The sequence below is a fragment of the Musca autumnalis genome, unplaced genomic scaffold (assembly GCF_047663935.1).
Source record: "Musca autumnalis isolate F117 unplaced genomic scaffold, ASM4766393v1 scaffold_1, whole genome shotgun sequence".
NCBI lineage: Eukaryota > Metazoa > Arthropoda > Insecta > Diptera > Muscidae > Musca > Musca autumnalis.
The window spans coordinates 19,121,301-19,140,169 of record NW_027411644.1 but is presented as its reverse complement, the minus strand read 5'-3'; the positions used below and the strand labels follow the sequence as shown (position 1 = coordinate 19,140,169).

Here is an 18,869-nt window from a genome sequence, read left to right as displayed (position 1 = left end):
AGCTTTGCGGCGGTACCAAATTCAGACATGGCTTCACCCAGAGAAAAAGTGACCACATCCGTTGTCGATAGTGTATCAACTCCGTTTGTTGTCGAAATGAGCACACCGTTGTCAATTAAACAACGAGATGTTGTCAACGGTATCGAGAGTTGACAAAGTACCGTGGTCAAAGTGAATATGCTTGTGGTCAAAATATTAAAAGTTGAGCACACATGTGCTCAACCACCATTAGTGGTCAGATTTAGGAAAATAACAACAGCCGTGGTAAAAAACAATTATGAACACACCATAAGTTGTTGGTTTGGAATCGACTTTTTCCCTCTGTGAAGGCTCCCGCGTATGTTGGAGATGTTTGCTCACGATCGCTTGATGGTGACGGGGTGTGATTCGCATGTAGAATACGTGTCCTGGGTTATTTAGGCTCTGTACCGTTTTTATTATTTTCCTTCTTCCAACCTTGTTTTTTTTTTGTTTTGGAGGAATGAACACCCCGTAGAGGTAGGAGATCATATCGAAAAATTCAAATTTAAGAATTCCTTCAATATTTAAGAATTCTGTCAAATAATATACGAGGGTTACTATATAAGTTTCTGGTCTAATAATGAAAACGCGAATATTTATTATAGGAAAGGATTTATTGTTTTCTAAATTATTCTCCAGCATGATTTATAAACTTTTCAATGCGCTCAAACCAATTTTCCGCTCCGATTGTGACACCTCCAAAACGTAGTTTTTGAACTCTTCAACAGAATGTTCTGTTTATAGATCAATGATTCGTCACCTGCGACGACCTTGTAAACGTTTTTGAAATACCGTGATCGTATTTTTTCGAAATTTCTTGCACCGATCGGCACGGGATCCAATGAGAACAAACCTTATTTGTGGATAGGTGTCATGCAATATCGAATAAATGTTTCCAAGTCATTGTAGACAACCCAACACATGCTCGTACGTCAAACCGTACTGAGTGCGCTTATGCTAAAAATGTCAACATAATGCTATGCCAGATACATAATAACCATCGTGAAAATAAAAAATCTTTCTCTTTCTATACTGGAGGGAAGAATAAAAATTTCAAATTAATTCGCATATGCAATTACTCAATAATGTAACTTCAATCATCTGTCTGTCTAGCCACTAACATCACTAACATCTGAATAGCCAACAGCGAAACGATCATAGCATATTGCTTAAGCTTTGATATTTCATATTTCTTAAAAAAAATCTACAAACTTCCTGCGTTTTGCTCATACATTTCTTGAAATGAATTCCTAAATCCCAAATTATTTTTTTGTTTTAGATTGCCATTAAAATGTTAAAAAACCTTGCTTTTTATTTTTTTCTTACACTAACTGAATTTTCTCTCCTACTTCAAACTAAACACCAAAACCACATTGCGTAAGTCAAAACTATTCATCCGCATTAAACATTAAATGGAAGATTTTAAAACTGAATATCTATAATTTGTGTCAGAATTGGTGATTCGTATTAATCATTCACATTCTAAACAGTCACGTACGTCATAGTCAAGACACAAAACAAAATAAGAAGAAGAAAAATACTAAATGCCATATCGTTTGGATTCATGACTCCGCTGGATGTTTCCGCAATCTTAAAGGCTTTCAAGATTTGCAGCAGCAACAGCAGTGGCATTAATGCAACTAGACATGATTTATAGAACATGATGCATGTTTGCAATTATCATTATCTCAAATTGTATTCACGTGCAACACTTGGAGTTGGTTAGGCCACATGATCGGATAGAAAGAGAGAGAGAGAGTATCACCGCAGCATTAACCATTCACTGTTCTTGTGCGGCAAATTAATTAACATTTTTGAGATTATTAAAATAAATTTGCTAATTTTTTTAATGTTTCACCTCCTCAAGAGTTGGGAGCGAGCATAAATGTTCCAGTAGCTAAGTGTAGGGGTTGCTGGGTCATCAACAAGAAGTGAATTCATTTATGAGCCAGCATATTTAGAACATTTGATTTCTGTTTTGAAAACATGAATTAACCTAATTTATTTCATTTCAAATAAACATTTTTTTCTGAAGGAAACTAATCATAAAAATCATTTGTTATGCCTACGGCGATAATGCAACTCCGACTACCACAATAATTAACAAAAATGAAATATGAGATCTGTGTCGGAGCTGGTTGTTGTTGTTCGTTTGCGTTTTCCTAATGCATCTGCGTTGTAAAATATCACCAACAGGTTAATGGTGGCACTGTGGTAATGGCAAAACTACATTAGCTTTCCCTTCCCTCCGACTCCCATTCTAAATGGGGTTCTAGCACACAAATATGGAAAATCTGCGTCATTCGTTTTATAAAAGCCATATTTTGTTTTGGTAAATGGCACAGAAGAACTCCACCCACCCTTGGGCTTGGAGGAGAACATAACCACCCCAAAACAACAGAGAACATATTTGTAAGCAAAATCGTTGTAGAATGGGGTGGATGTAGTTTTATTATACATACCTTCAGCCTTTAGACTAATAATATACACTTTGATACGATGAAAATGTGTCTCATCAAAATTATGGGTTTATACTAGAGTTGTGTAGTTCCGGGACGAACTAGTTCCAAGGAACTATTTCGGACAAGGAACTATATCCACTTGCTTTTTATAGTTCCTGTCGTTCTTCTCGTTACTTCAATTTAACGCCTACTTCGATCTTTCGTCGTTGCTCTTTATTCGCTGCAATGTTTTTTTTTTTGTCAATTTATTCACCAAACCATGAAAATATTTCGGTAGCGACGAAAGGGAATGATTCGTTGAACTATTTCGGTCTCAGAACTATTTGGAACGTAAAGAACGCTAAAAGAGAAAATTTCTGGAACTTTGTCTGACTCGGAACTATGGGTCTATATTTAAAAACTAGTTCCTTTGGGAAAAGGGACTGGAAAGATCGATCTGACAAGAGCTACAACTTTGCCTCCATGAGCAAATTAAAATTCTTCGCGGTTTAGGAGATATGCGCCTGTCAAAATGCTCACTTTTGACTTAATTTTTCAAGGTTATTTTTTATGTCCTTTTTATCCTGGAATGCAATAATTTATAATTATTATATAAAGCCTATACTCTCCTCTTTAATATGACACCAATACCAGCATCGTACGATGATTACAAGTATTTAAAATATTTTTTTTTTGAAAAATTTTGACCTCTAAAAGGTCAAAACGATGAGAAAACGAAAAATTAAAAATACCATTATACTCCATTTTGCCTATACTTTCAAGCTTATGTAGTTCAAGTGTAACAAAATTTTTTGAAAATTGTCGGACGGTGTAATATTTCGTCCAGACATTGATGAACTTCGAATATGGGCTATATTCGTCCACTCCGTCGGGTACCTCCCACACAAAATTTCCCAACGTACATCAATATAGACCCTATTGGGATACAATATAGACTATATTGGGATACATTCGGGTACCTCCCTCTCAAAAGTTCGAGGATCGTGCTCCGGTTCAGTTCCGGCTGTTATGTGTTTATATGGCGTGTAATACTGTTATGGTGCTGTGTATTTTCCGGAACCCGTGCTGATGTTGAGCAACTGGGAAACTTCTTTTCATCATGCGGAGGAGCAGTGCCTCTAGAAACGTTGCTACTGGAGACAAGAAGAAGATTGGGCTGTACAATGCACCACTGCTGGAATCCTTGCCTTCAGTAGCGGAAGAACCCGGCCAACTTTCCAGGCTTTTTGTACAATAAGGGTGGCTAACGATAGATTGACGACACTTGTTAAATACTCAACCCCGGGTTCATTCAACCGCTTAAGCATTACCATTGAGATTCTGTGTGGGTCTAATGCTTGGGATGATTTCGAGTTTCGGATAACATCTGCAAAATTATTCATCGTAAATTGTGTTGGTACCTACTCGGCTGGGAGGGCTCTTATAGGGCGATCCCCACTCCTCTTCACCATATCACTCTCGGAGTTCACTATAAACTGCCGGTAAAAATAACACTCGCATTTCTTCGGATTTGTTACTATAACGTCATTGAAAGTAATATTCGTTCTATCATTTCTTTTTCCCGGATGGGAGAATGATTTAACCGTTGCCAACAATTTACTAAATCCTCTAAAATTGGTGCCCTGCTTCATGTGGTCTAGCCACCATCGCCATTGCTGCGAATTTTAGTCTATTTTCGGGTATTCTAGCATATAGGAATGTAGCGGGTGGTGATGATGGCCTGGAAATTCTTTCAGCTATCCGAGGATCTGAGGTAATGGTTGGCTCTCTGAAGCGGCATTCTCTGGATCCTTGCCAATCAACTTTTCCATGGTTCAGAGAAGTATTGTGGTTAGAGGCTGTGAGGTATTGTGGTCTGTTTGCGGAGACGAAGATCGAATGAGTGGTCTGAGTCGAGGGAAATAATGGGTTGCCAGGATACGTCATTTATCAGGCCGGGATCCACAACAGTAATGTCTGGCGAGGTGGGGTAATCTCCTCTTATCCTCGCAAAAGCGTCATCCTTCAGCGTGAAAAATGTGGAGCTATCAATTTGCTTGGCCAGCGCTGAACCCCTCTGGTTATTGTAGATGGCTGAATGCCAAAGCTTTTGATGAAGTCCCCTGCTGATTGAAGTCTGGTGTTTAAGAAATGCAAGTCCTCCTCCTTAGCTTCGTGTACAGTTCTTCCGCAAAACGTTGTAACCATCATAACGTTGCAAGCTTCAGGTGATTCACGATGTTCCTCCGACTCATAAAGGCCACGATTTCGCTAGCTTGGTTGCGGAGACCGTTGCAATTGAATTCCCGGAATGATACATTTTCGGGGCGCTGAAGAACAACTAGTGGTGTTAGATGCTGCGTTTGTTGTTGGGGAGACTGCGGTGGTGTCTCGTATCACGACGACAAGTTGAAGACAACCTGGGAGATCCAGCAAGCAGCAACCTAACTCCTATCGCTCGGAGCAGACATTCCGAGATATACTATTGCCGCTCCCACGGTGAAAATATATACGAACACAAACACCTGGTAGTAGATTCCTCCGAGTCAATCCGGTGCATAGAACAGGCCGCTGTGGGATTGGTTGTTGTTGTAACTTCAGCTGATTCGCCCGGTTTTCCCCAAAAAAAAAAGAAATCAAAATATTGTGCTGCAAGAATACAATATGAGGTTGGTGTGTGTTTTTGATGGGATGTGTGGATGATGAATTATTGAGTTTGTTGGTTAAGTGAAGGGATGATAGTATTTTGAATGGGGAGTTGCAGAAAGCTTGCTACTTCAACAGGTCGGCACTACAGATCGATTGGGCGTAAATTTGTAGGTCAATCTGGACATGTGAAAATATGTGTCGTGTCGTGCGGTCCCTGCCTGCACTGTGGGCAGATATCCTCGACGCCTGGAATAATTCTGGCTTGGTACGCAATGATCATGTTGACCAATCAGATCGCAGTTGTGCTAGAAAAGTTGTGGTGGCTGTGGGCAGGGACTACTCGACGTCTGCAAGCGTTGGAGGATGTTATTGCAGGACTCGATTTACTTCATATGAGTTGACAGCTTGAGGGACTGCGTGAGTATGAAGCGTCTTCAACGATGCAATCGGGGGTGTAACGCCGGTTGTCCTTCCGGATGTGCCAAAGGGATGGATCCTGCCCCACAATATGGTGGTTGAGAAGCAACACATTATGTTGCTGCACTGACAGCATCCTTGTCTCTTGATGCAGATGGTCCACACGCGACATCTGCACACATCCGGAGCCGGTTCGTAGGGCGTTATTTTGGGTGGTTTGCACTGGTTGTCGGTTAAAAATGAAGTCCAAACGGGGGTTGCGTATTTTAGGACCGAGCGTCTAACTGATTTGTGTGTAGTAAGCAAAAACTCCGTGTCCTTTCCCCAAGTGGTACCTCCAACAAACAGGGGTAAATGTCAAAAATGACAATGAAAACGCGACAAAATGGATTATTTGTCAATGAGAGCCATATCTAAAATTTTCTGAGCGACATTTTTGAAGAACATTTCGAAGCTGAAAAACGTCATCTTGTGGTGCTTTTATAGCGGCTCTTAAAATAAAGGACGAAAAGGACATTGAACGAAGCGAGTTAGAAGGTCGAAGGTCTCTACGAAAATAATCCTCATTCGATTTGACTGAAGACGTGTCATCTCAAAAATAAGCTAAAACCAGTAGGAAAAGACCAAAGTCGGGCGGGGCCGACTATGTAATACCCTACACCAGTCGAAATATGTAAAAATGGAATAATTAGTATACATACGCAAATGCTTAGCTTATATAGGGTATAAAAAGTATATAAAAACTGCAGAGTGCCTAAAATCTAGCGGTACTTTAATATGGAAGCTATACCAAAATTCGGGGCTATATCAAAACGTGGAGATATGTATGTCCATAATTCTTGGTGGAGAAGTTTTTTAATAACCCAAAACAAATATTAAAGTAAATTTTTTGAACTCATTAAACTCCAAATGGCAAATTGGAGCCATATTTGGGGAAAATCGTTAAAATACCTAAAATTGGGAGGTACCGTTATATGGGGGCTACAAAAAAAACATGGACCTATCTTAACAATTTTAAGTGGCGAAATTTCGTGGCCACTGGGAACCACATATGTAAAATTTCAGCTAGTTCAAGCAAAAAATGTGGCTAAGATCCCTAAAATACCTTAAATCGGGAGGTATCGTTATATGGGGACTATACCGAACCGTGGACCTATCTTGACAATTTTTAGTGGAGCAATTTCGCGGCCATTGAGAACCTCAAATGTAAAATTTCAGCTAGTTTGGGCAAAAAATGTGGCTAAGATCCATAAAATACCTTAAATCGGGAGGTATCGTTATATGGGGACTATACCGAACCGTGGACCTATCTTGACAATTTTTAGTGGAGCAATTTCGCGGCCATTGGGAACCTCAAATGTAAAATTTCAGCTGGTTTGGGCAACAAATGCGGCTAAGATCCTTAAAATACCTTAAATCGGGAGGTACCGTTATATGGGGGCTATACCAAAACTTGGACCGATATAGTCCATCTTCGAACTTGATCTTCCGACGGCTAAAAAAATGGTATTCCCCAATTTTCAGCGAAATCGGTCAACAAATGCGACCTGTATGTTGCGAACGGTCGGACGGACGGACATGCATAAATCGACTCAGAAAGTGATTCTATGTATATCCCTAGAAGGAACTATGGGTCTATCTCGCTTCCTTTTGTATGTTACATACAAATGCACTAACACATAATACCCCTTACCACATAGTGGTGTAGGGTATAACAACAGTGAACAAAGATATAACGCTAATTCCTGATGGATTACAGGGTCTCTAGCAAAAACTTCGTCACGCCATAACACGGAAGTTCTACTCACGGCGGATCTGTCCTTTGGGATTCTGAATATATTCACCAAGGGCTTTCATTTCCAAAAGGAATTAACTCTGCCCCAAAATTTGTGTTCACAGTGTTATTGATCTTCCAGAGGACTTCCAATCGAAAAAGTTCAAATTGCCTGAGGTACCTGACAAATTTATTTAAAAAAAAAAAAATAGTGTCACATTTGTTATTAGTAGACAGCGGAATCCCATGCAAATGCATATATTGTTAGGATGGTCGTAGAGAAAATCTGATTAAAAAGAAACTCGTTTTATAAAACTTGGGGGTATAAAACTTTTCACCTGAACTTTGTCGGTATAGGTCCACGTCTTCATAGAACGGTAACTCCGGATTTCTGGTATTTTAACGGTTGTGGCCTCAATATCCCTCCGAAATGGCTGAAATTTGATATTAATTCTTCTTGATATTAATTTCTCGGTATAGGCCAACGTCTTCATATAGCCCCCATAGAACGGTACCTCCGGATTTATGGTATTTTGACGGTTGTGCCCTCAATATCCCTCCGAAATGGCTGAAATTTGGTATTAAGTCTTCCTTGGGGGTAAAAAAAACTTTCCACCTAAAATTTTTCGGTATAGGCCAACGTCTTCATATAGCCCCCATAGAACGGTACCTCCGGATTTCTTGTATTTTGACGGTTGTGGCTCAATATCTCTCCGAAATGGCTGAAATTTAGTATTATGTCTTTCTTGGGGTATAAAACTTTCCACCTGAAATTTGATGGTATAGGTCCCGGTCTTCATATAGCCCCCATAGAACGGTACCTCAGGATTTCTGGTATATTAACGGTTCTGGCCTCAATATCCCTCCAAAATGGCTGAAATTTGGTATTAATTCTTCCTTGGGGGTATAGAACTTTCCACCTGAAATTTCTCGGTATAGGCTAAAGTCTTCATATAGCCCGAACGATAGATAGAACGATACCTTCCCGTTTTTCGGTAACTTGAAGGTTGTGGCTGTGGTTATACATTTCTCTATTTTATTGATTTGTCTGAAGAGAATTTTAAACAAAAAAATTGTACACACAAACATTTTTGTTACTATTATTGAAATATTTGTTGTATAAGAAAATATGTAAAATGCATAAATTTTGCATATGCACATATTATTTTTTGCATATGTCATATGTATATATCATATGTTTCGATTGCAATTTAATCAGAAGCCAAATATATGCCCAGTCCCAAAATTGTACATGAATCGGACCAAAAATAGGGCTTGCATAAAATTTCTCTGTCTAGTTATTAGTCACTTGAAAAAGTATTACCAAACCTCGGTACACGTGTAACAAATGGATGTTGTTGCATTCACCCATAGTATTGGATACGTGAGGACGTTAAGACTGCTCTTGGTGGGTTTAATAATAACTTTGCCCTTAAATTCTTATCAGGAACAACACTTCACTAAATTTGTATTTTATTGAGTACAATCGAACATTTGACTATCCCATCCGACATACGACAAACAACATCAACAGCACAACACGGCAAAAAAAGCAACAACAACTAAATAAATAATCGAAATCCCATCAAAAACCACAACAAAAACGTCCAATTCTTATTGATGAATTTATAACGTCAAGCGATCGTTATTTTCAGATACTGTACCTTTAACTTCTTGCCTCATTACCAGCAATTGTTGTTATTGTTTTTTTTTTTTTTTGTGAATAAAATGGGTACTTTTTTGTGCCTTTCATAATGGAAGGAGGTGCAGAAAGGGGTGGTGGTAGCGGGTCTCACCTCAAGTACTGTGAATTGTGAACTGATAAGGGAGCCACAAAATTCATTTCGATGAATCGATGACTGTGAAGTCATATTTTTATTGTTCACAAATTGTTGTTGCTGCTGCTGTTGTTGTTGTAGATTTTGGGTTGAGGACCCATATTTGTTTTTCGAGGACGGTTCTCTTAACACTGCAATGAAATCAAAAGTGTTGGCTTGTGTGTCTTTTATTATTACTTTTTTATTATTTCTTTTTTTTCGTTTTGACAAAAATAAAACTAAAATAAATTTGATTGAAGCACCTGTCCCAAAGTCAAGTCATTTTTTTGGGGCGAAATAAAAAAAGAAAAACTTGAGCAATACTTTTCAAGAGTTTCAATTTTGATTTTTAGACGTCGATAACAGTCACTTCAGGTTTGTTGTCACTTGACCAATATGGGTTGTGGTTGGTGGTGGTGGTGATGGCATGATTGAAGAGATGATCAACAAAATTGGGAACAAAGTCGAAAGGTGGGGACACATACACAGCTTAAACAGAAAACTTGGAAAATACGACGGCAAAAAGAATAACAAATTTTTGAAAATAATATCCAACAAGTTTCCTTTCCTGTAACCCCATTTAACCGCATAACAACAAATTGCTTAATAACTTTTGCCACTTCATGCTTATGTACTTTATATATTTACTCTACAGTATATGTACATATTGTCGGTATATAGACTAACCCATGTACAGTCAGCCATGTGTGGAGAATATTATAAAACTGTTTACTAATTCCACTTTATTTATTGAAGTCATCATAAAATCTAAAACTAAATACCCCGAAAGAGAAGAGTAGAGAACAACAGCCGAGTAACAGAATAGAAAAACAAGTACAATGCCATCAAGAATTTGTTTTATGATGCCAATTAAGCGTTATTGCACAATGGGCAAATAGTCTGTAATTACCACCCCGTCACTGCCGTCAAATGCGTCATTTACTATATGATGCAAACTTTTTTCAACGAGTCATTTGTACAGTCAAACTATTGGATTAGAACCAATTTTATTCGCATGAAAAGTGTCGATACCTTGGAATTTTAGCTTGATTATCGATTTATTTATTATGATTTAAAAGTGGAAGTTACAAAGACGGGAACACTTGTTAGTCTTTCAGCAAAGAACTTAGAAGAAGCAATATTCTCGAAATATGTATGTATTACAATCGCAATCACTGTTGTGCAGTTTTCTTAATAACAACTTTTTTGTGTAGCCACATCTACGAAACTAATTTTGTATGTGCCGATTTGGTCCAAACTTTGCACTTTGAGATATATGAACTATATCCGTCCATTATTTTCGCTACCGCACACAAAAAATTTCAAAATCATTCACAGAAGTGTACGTTAGGGCATCGGATCGAATCGTTTTTTATAGCCTCAGCATATATGCTAACGAGGCTATATACACTTTCATACGGGCAAAATGTGCCTCATCGAAATAATGGTTTTAGACCCCAAGTATGTTTGGACGAAATTCGATTTAGCCATGTCCGTCCGTCTGTCTGTCTGGCTGGTTAGAGCGCAGGATAACTCTCGAACGGATCAACCGATTCGGTCCAAAATTAGGTTTCCGCAATATTTTGTCCAAACTTAGTTTAATTTCGCAGATAGGTTATATTGGTCCACTCATTCCGGTACCTCCCCCACAAAATTTCGAAAATGTTCGGAAAATTTGTCCGCACGGTAACTCTTGAAGGGAGTAATCGATTTGATCCATACTTTGCACATCGTGAAATTTCTACCAGACTTAAAAAAGTTGCATTATGGGCTCAATCTGTTCATTCCTTCGGGTACCTCCTGCTCTGCTTCGATTTTTGCTGTAACAACTTGTATTCACTGCCCTCTATACGATGGTACAAGTTTCATCAGGGGCAAGTCCATACTTCCTGAGAAACTAGCCTGAAAGGTGCAAAAAGCCTCTGTGACACTGTGTGTAGGGGTTGGAGCGCAAGATAACTCTCGAACGGATGTGCAGATTTGGTCCAAAATTTGGCCTTCGTAATATTTTGTTCAAACTTAGTTTAAGTTCGAAGATAAGCCATATCGGTTCAGTCCTTCAGGTACCTCCCCCACAAAAATTCAAAAATGTTCGGAAAAACTGTGGCCACGTTAACTCTTGAAGGGAGTGACCAATTTGGTTCATACATTATACATCCTAATATATTTACCAGATTTGAATATGGACTATATTTGTCCAATCCTTCGGGTTCCTCCCACACAAAATTTCGCATAAGTTCGCTTTAAGACCTGCTCTCGCATCACTTTGATTTTTGATGAAGCTACTTGAATTTGCTGCCTCAATTATGACGGTAAAAGTTAATTTCAGAGGCAAGTCCATACTGCTTTAGAAAACTGCCCGATAGGTGTAAAAACCCCTATGGCACCATATGTAGTGGATGAAGGGCTCGAACCGAATACTGACTGAATACTGACCTCCCCGTGTTGTCACCAGGGGTGATGCCTTTAACACCAGTTTAAGGCTAGTGAGATGTAATGCGACGCGGGTTGGTACACCGATAAGAACCTTAAAAAATCCTCCAAAGAGCAACATACTATGAAACAGGTGTGCAAAGGATATAGTCGGGACGGGCCGCCTATGTGATACCGTACATCACTACATATGTGCATAAGCTTTTCAATGGTAAACATTTATTTTAGAAATATACTAAAGTTATCCGTCACCAGGGTTTTATCTTCGTTGTTTGACAACCTACGCCAACCCATTGTGCATGATTGTAAAGGTACAGTTTTCTACTGATGATCCGATCAAAATTGCCACCTGTAGCTTGATTACAAAATTTAAATGGACAGACGTAAGGACATATTCAGATCGACTCAGCTCGTGGAGGCATTAATTTTGATATATATAAGTATAGGTCTACGAACATTATTTCGATTGTCCTGCGCATGACTCTAAAACTATTCTAGGCGATTTTAATGCCAAAGTTGGAAAGGAGAATAGCTTTGGTCCAACAGTCAGGAAATTCAGTCTACACAGTGAAACATCTTACCACGGAAAGAAACATTGTATTTAGCAGCATCCGATTTAAGCATTTATATATTCATAACGGTACCTGGCTGTGTCCGGGTGCCACCCCTCAGTAATGGTTGTGACATTTCTTGAGTATTTCAGCCATGTAAAAACTTCCCTACAAGTGGTGTCTTAGGACAAGCCGTTCGGACTCGTCGATAAACATTAGGGCCCATATCATTGAGCTAATATGAATCGGAGTGCGCTCATTGATATGAGAGAAGACTCCCTTGTCCCTTCTGGGGTGTTTGTGGAACAATTATTAATATTACCTGGCTGCGTCCAGGTTAATAAAAGAAATCAAATTGATCACGTTGTGATAGATGGAAGACATTCATGGAGCGTTCCGAGAAGCAATTATAGCAAAGGTACATACGTACCCGATTAAACGTACCAAATAAAGTACGAACATATACAACACAGAAGTTGGACAATGGTAAGCTGCAATCACAAGAAGTAGGTACAGCATACACCAATCAACTTCCCAATTGCTTAATGAAAGCACTTCTCGTTCTGATAATATATCAGCACCGTGGCAAAGTTGTACTTGAGTGCCGGAGACCTCCACCAAGGAACCGGTGGTATGACCAGGAGTGCCGTGCTGCTACCGATGAGAAAAATGCGACATATAATCTACAATCAGTAGCAACGCGTATCAGGTGGAGTGGAGAAAAGTAAGAAAAAAAAAGAAATGGAAAAGCGGGAGTAAGAAAAAATCCAGATGACATGAGCCAGAATGAAGTCCGAACATTTTAGCAAAGAGTGAAACATCAAAGCAAGGAAATTTGGTAACTGGTGCAGATAGTGTGCTCGAGATATGTAAAGAACAGTTTTCCAAACTGTTGGTATCCAATACTACCGAAGACTACGAAGATACCACAGATCCGATCCCAGAAAATTTTATTGAGTGTATACCGCCCGACCAAGACCAGATATTTTCCCTGCGGCAAATTCTGCAAAAGACACATGAGTTGCGGATCGACACTTATCATTTTTGTGGATTATAAACCAGCATTCGACAGGCCCAAAGCAAAGGAGTTCCAAGCCATGTGAGGAAAGCTCATTCGGCTTCGTAAGATGACATTAACTGATATCCGATCCTCTGTTAAAATAGGAAAGAACCTCTCAGACAGTTCAGTACCAATGGAGGTTTCAGAAAAGGAGACAACCTGTAGCTTGACCTGATCTATGTTCTGTTGGGAAAGGTTATACGAGATGCAAACGATCGGTATAAGACATAACTGGTAACCTTTAAGAAGGCCGAGAAAATCTGCTAAAGTGCGTCTGGCAGTTAAGTACAATAAGATCAAGTTGATGGTATCGTCCATAGAACTCGGACCAACTGAGGAAAATGGTTCCTATATATTTGAGGTGGTTAAAGACTTCGTCCACTTCGGCACCGCCATAAACACAACAAACAATATTCGATGTAAATTATAAAAGAAGAGTACTGGCTACGGTCCAATATGCGTTGACGGTGAATATCGACGACATATGAACGACATCAGTATAGTTAAGCGTATCGAGATACAAGGATTGCGTTGACTAGGCCATGTCATAAGAATGAGTGATAATGAACCCGCTAAAAAGACGTATACATTAGGATTGTACAAAAAGTCCACGTCTACGGTGAAAATCGTATTTGCAGTTTTTTTTTTGTTTTGAAAAATTTGAACATTTTTTAGCCTCATAGTTTGTAAACTATTTGCATTTGCATTTATTTTCAAAAATTCAATTCAATCGCAATTGTCTCAGGCTACAATTTCTCTGAACATGCTATCTAGAAAAAACTACGTTTTCATGGTCAAAAAGTCCAAAATGTAGAAAAATTCACCATTTTATGTCACATTTTTTGGATATTTTTACTATAAGAACCAAACCATTGAGATGTTCGATCCTAAACTAAGGCAATAATTGTAGCCAAAACAATAGTTAAGAACTCTCTAATACATCTCAAATCATTGGAACGCTTTCAGGCAGTTTTAGTATCGCGAAAGTGCAATTTTTTTCGTGAAAATATTGATAAATTACCAAAGGTTGCACTTTCACAAGGCCAATACTGCCTGAAGCGCCTCTTAAGATATTCATATCACCCCAACCTAGTATACATATACATTAGACCGACCCACAGTGGTCCCACTTGTATGGAAAGGAGTGCCAAAAATAGTTCTAATCGAGTTAACGCCTCGAAATTTTAAACATAGTTTTATAACGTAAAAGGAAGAAAATGAAATTTAATGGATGTAGGTCCACATTTGAGTGTAGCCCCCATATAAAGGTACCCCCCGATTTTTTTTATATTTCGTCGATTTTAGCCAAATTTTCCAGTCGATTTGGCTGTAATTTTGCATTTTGTGTTCTGAGGGAACAACATACCATCTTGCAAGAAATGTTCAATATAGGTTCACGTTTAGGTATAGCTCCCATATAAACATACCTCCCTATATTCGGTATTTTGACGATTTTAGCCAGATTTTCTAACCGAGTTGGCTGTAATTTTATATTTTGACTTCGAAGGGATGATCATACGTCCGTGCAAAAAATGTTCAATATAGGTCCAAGTTTAGGTATAGCTCCCAGATAAATTTACCTCCCGATTTTCGGAATTTTGGCAATTTTAGCCAAATTTTCCAAGCGATTTGGCTGTAATTTTGTATTTTAAGTTCTGAGGGAACACCATACCTCCTTGCAATAAATGTTGAATATAGGTCCAAGTTTAGGTATAGCTCCCATATAAACGTACCTCCCGATTTCGGAATTTGGCAATTTTACAGGCGTGGTATAAGGGTGGCAGATGGTGGAAGCTGGAGTTCTTTTTTTCGTAAACAAGAGACTTTCCCCTGTATTTAAATAGAAAATATGGACTTGCCCTCACGGAGCCAACATTAGTCCATATTCCAGTTTGTAGATGAGAGAGGGTGTTGAGAGGCAAAGGGTTACCATATGCCTCACTTCTCTCTCCTTCAAACTGACAATTGCCGCAAGGAAAATTGCCTAATATAAATATGGACTTAGTAAAACTCAACATAAATTTGTAGCAATGATATTTAAAATAGCACAAAAAGTCATTTAAAAATAATTTATTTTTAAGAAACTTAGAAAACGAATTTTAAATTTGTTTTTCGGAGCAATATTGTCAATGCCATCAACAACAAGTTTTATTTTGGAAATTGCAAATTTACCTCTTAATTTTTTTATAATTTCACTCATAAGCCACGAATGCATTGCGGATCTTTTTTTTCGTTTTTAAGGTACCACATACAAATCTCAACATCTTCGACTTAACTATACTGGATAAAACAAATTTAATGTGTTTAGAGAATATTTATTTCAATCGCAATAAAACTTGTCGACATACATTTTTCGATTTTTGTCCACGGGCGGAACCACAGTGCGACCCCCTAATTATTTTCCATGTGACCCAAAAACCTTATATACGTATGAAATTTTATGACGATCGTTTTAGGTTAAGCCGTGCCACCCGGGCGATCTTTGTTCGCATAGTAATTTGTATGGGCCAAAGGTGAGTTTTTACGAAAAATTTTCAAAAGCCGCATTCGATGAACATTTTTTTACCATTTCATTGTTGTCGCTAAAAAAACGAATCATAAAAAAATTTTGAAAATCGTATCAGATTTCTATATATATATAGGGTCTAAAATTTCTTAAAAATATATATGTATGTATTTATATTTTTATATTTCAATTTTTGTTGAAAAGTTTTTATTGAAAATAATAGAAGAAATATGTAATTGTGTTCCTTTTTAATTTTCAGTATTCGTCTGCGTCCAATGACAATCCCAGCAATTCATCAAGAAGGGGGACATTTCAAGAAGTAATTTCTTAACGTCAGCCCAACAATGTGTTTCTTGTAAGAACTTTGAGCGGGGATTCTTATTTCGTTGCAACATCACAAATTGAGTTCTACGATGTAAATGCAGGTAATATAAATTAAGTCATTGTTTTTGTATTTTTTTTATGAACAAATTGTTTTTATTTGCTATAGTTTCAGAGTGACATGGCTGGCCGTAAAAACAAACAAACAATAATTTGTTTTTTTTTTGGTTTTTCTCTGTGTGTAGAGACTTTTTAGAAAAGAACAAAATCAGAACAGTGAACACAGCATATGCAACATATTGGTGTGGTAACATAACAGAAGTACACTCGAAAAAAATTTTTAGATGAAATAAAGAATTATTATTATAAAGTAGATATTATTAATTGTTTTATTTTTGAATGAAAACAAAAGTGAAAGTAAGAGAATAAAATTAAAAAAAATATACAAATTATTGCTCTGTTCCAGAACCTACAAGAAAAAGATAGTAAAAATTTGTAGATTCTTGCAGTACTGGAACAGACTATATATTTCTTTCTGCTGACTAATAGGTTTGTATGATAACAAATGCTTAATATATCGCCCATGAACAAAAAAGTAGAATATTTTTAGGATATGCAATTTCAAGTTTTTCTCCACACCCTTCTTCAAAATTTGTCGAAATATTTTGTCTAAAAGTCCCTCACGAAAAATTAAGTGTTTAGAAATCTTAGCTTAGTTTTTATAATTTTTTGCAATATCAAGTTTTTGGTATGTACAATATAGGTATTCAGCCCAAATACCGCTTTGCACCCTGAATGTTCTGATTTTATTCCCAGGCCAAACGACATCACATTTTCGACAGCAAAACTATCTCTCGGGGTCAAAGATCAATACTTAGGGATTTTTTAGGTTTTCAGATTTTTTTCTTAAACACTGTGGGTCTAATCAAAATGTGGCTAGAGCAAATATTGTAGACAAAAAAATTCTCTACAACGGGAACGACCCGAAAGAAAACTCTCCGATTTTTTTTTTGGATTTTTTGTCAAAAGGTTGTTGCGCTGATTACGGAAATGTACAACTTTCATGGGCTGCGGATCCGGTTCGCCAGTTATTTGACCCGAAAAGCCAGATTTAAAACCGCGTTAGACCAGGTTCTACTGAACCGATTACTGCAAAGTTGGTATCGTTTGAAAGCTTATGGAAATACCTAACACACGGTGCCGTTATTTTAAACGGAAGGTCTTATGGTGTTCTTAGGGGGCTTACTTCTTCACATGTGTAATTTGACACTTATATCACGATATCTCAAGAATGGTGTCTCCTATTGAAAAGTGTAAAATATCATTCTTGTAGATAAGTTTTAAGCCTACAACTTTTACTTTAGTCGATTTCTGATAAGCTTACCGTTTTTGAGAAAAATTAAAAACTGAATAAGGCCTCAAGAAAATGACTTTTGACCCTGAATAACTTCGTTTGCACACAAGGGGGGTCGATGGTGACATTTAGGACGTTACTTCTAATGGTGAACCCTAGCTTTCCACCAAAATTCAGCTTTGTAGGAATTTATTTTGACTGGACTGAAGCATTATAACACGCCGTCCCGATTCGACGATAAAAAGTAAGTAGGAAAGAAAAGAAAAACAAACCCCTCTAAAGTTGTGGAACCCCGCAAATGTTTTAAGGACCATGATCTGCGAATGCCCTCTTTATAGAGAAGGTGCAGTCTTCGCATTGGCAGATGTACTTGAAAAGTACAAGGCCGACATTACTGCCATACAGGAAATACGATGAAATGGGAAAGGCGTCACAACAACATCTAAAGGTGACGCATTGTATTATAGCTGCCATGACACAAGGCATGAGTTTAGTTGCGGATTTGTAGTTGGTCGGAGGTTAAAACATCTGGTCTCCAGCTTCACCCCAGTGAATGAAAGACTCGCTGCAATTCGATTAAAAGCAAAATTCTTCAACATCAGCTTTATTTGCGCTCATGCTCCCACTGAAGACAAGGACGAACAGACCAAAGATATATTTTATGAGCGCTTAGAAGAAACTTATGACCGTTGCCCTGCCCATGACATTAAAATTATACTAGGCGATTTTAATGCCAAAATTGGAAAGGAGAATATCTTTGGCCCAACAGTCGGGAAATTCAGCCTCCACAGTGAAACATCTGACAATGGTATGAGGCTGATAGACTTTGCAGCCGCAAAAAACATGGTAGTTAGCAGTACCAGATTTAGGCATCTCGATATTCATAAGGGCACCTGGCTGTCGCCAGATCAAAGATCAAGAAATCAAGTGGATCACGTTGTGATAGATGGAAGACATGCATCAAGCGTGTTGGATGTACGATCGTTCCGAAGTGCAAACATAGACTCGGACCACTTCCTTGTTGCAGCAAAGGTACGTACCAGATTAAACGTAGCAAACAGAGTGCGAACAGACACAACACGGAAGTTGGACATCGGTAAGCTGCAATCACAACAGATAGCCACAGCATATTCCACTCAACTGGCCCAACTGCTTAATCAAAGCACTCCTCGTCCCGATAACATATCAGGACAATGGCAAAAAATTGCCCCCTCGATGCAAACAGCCGCAAAATCAGTACTTGGATACCAGAGGCCTCCACCAAGGTATCCATGGTATGACCAGGAGTGTCGTGCTGCTACCGAAGAGAAAAATGCGGCATATAGGGCTACTTTACAATCAGTAGCAACGCGTAGCGCACGAGAGAGGTATCGGGAGAAAAGAAGAGAAGAGAAACGTCTTTTCCGCAGGAAAAAGAGGGAGATGGAAAAGCGAGTGTGTGAACTAATCGAGATGTACAGGAGAGCGAATGAATTCCAAAAATCTATCATAGAGTGAAACATCAAACTGATGGCTTTGGAACTGG

The 18,869-nt window shown here is 38.3% G+C and overlaps 1 long non-coding RNA gene across 1 annotated transcript in view; it reads left to right on the top strand.

The window, feature by feature from the left end:
• Window positions 1-16,356, top strand: part of LOC141394494 (uncharacterized) — a 33,429-nt gene extending 17,073 nt beyond the window's left edge. Inside the window, exons 2-3 of the long non-coding RNA XR_012410445.1 lie at window positions 15,929-16,094; window positions 16,160-16,356. This is a non-coding gene — a long non-coding RNA (uncharacterized lncRNA). The remainder of the gene's footprint in view (window positions 1-15,928; window positions 16,095-16,159) is intronic.
• Window positions 16,357-18,869: the final 2,513 nt, after the last annotated feature.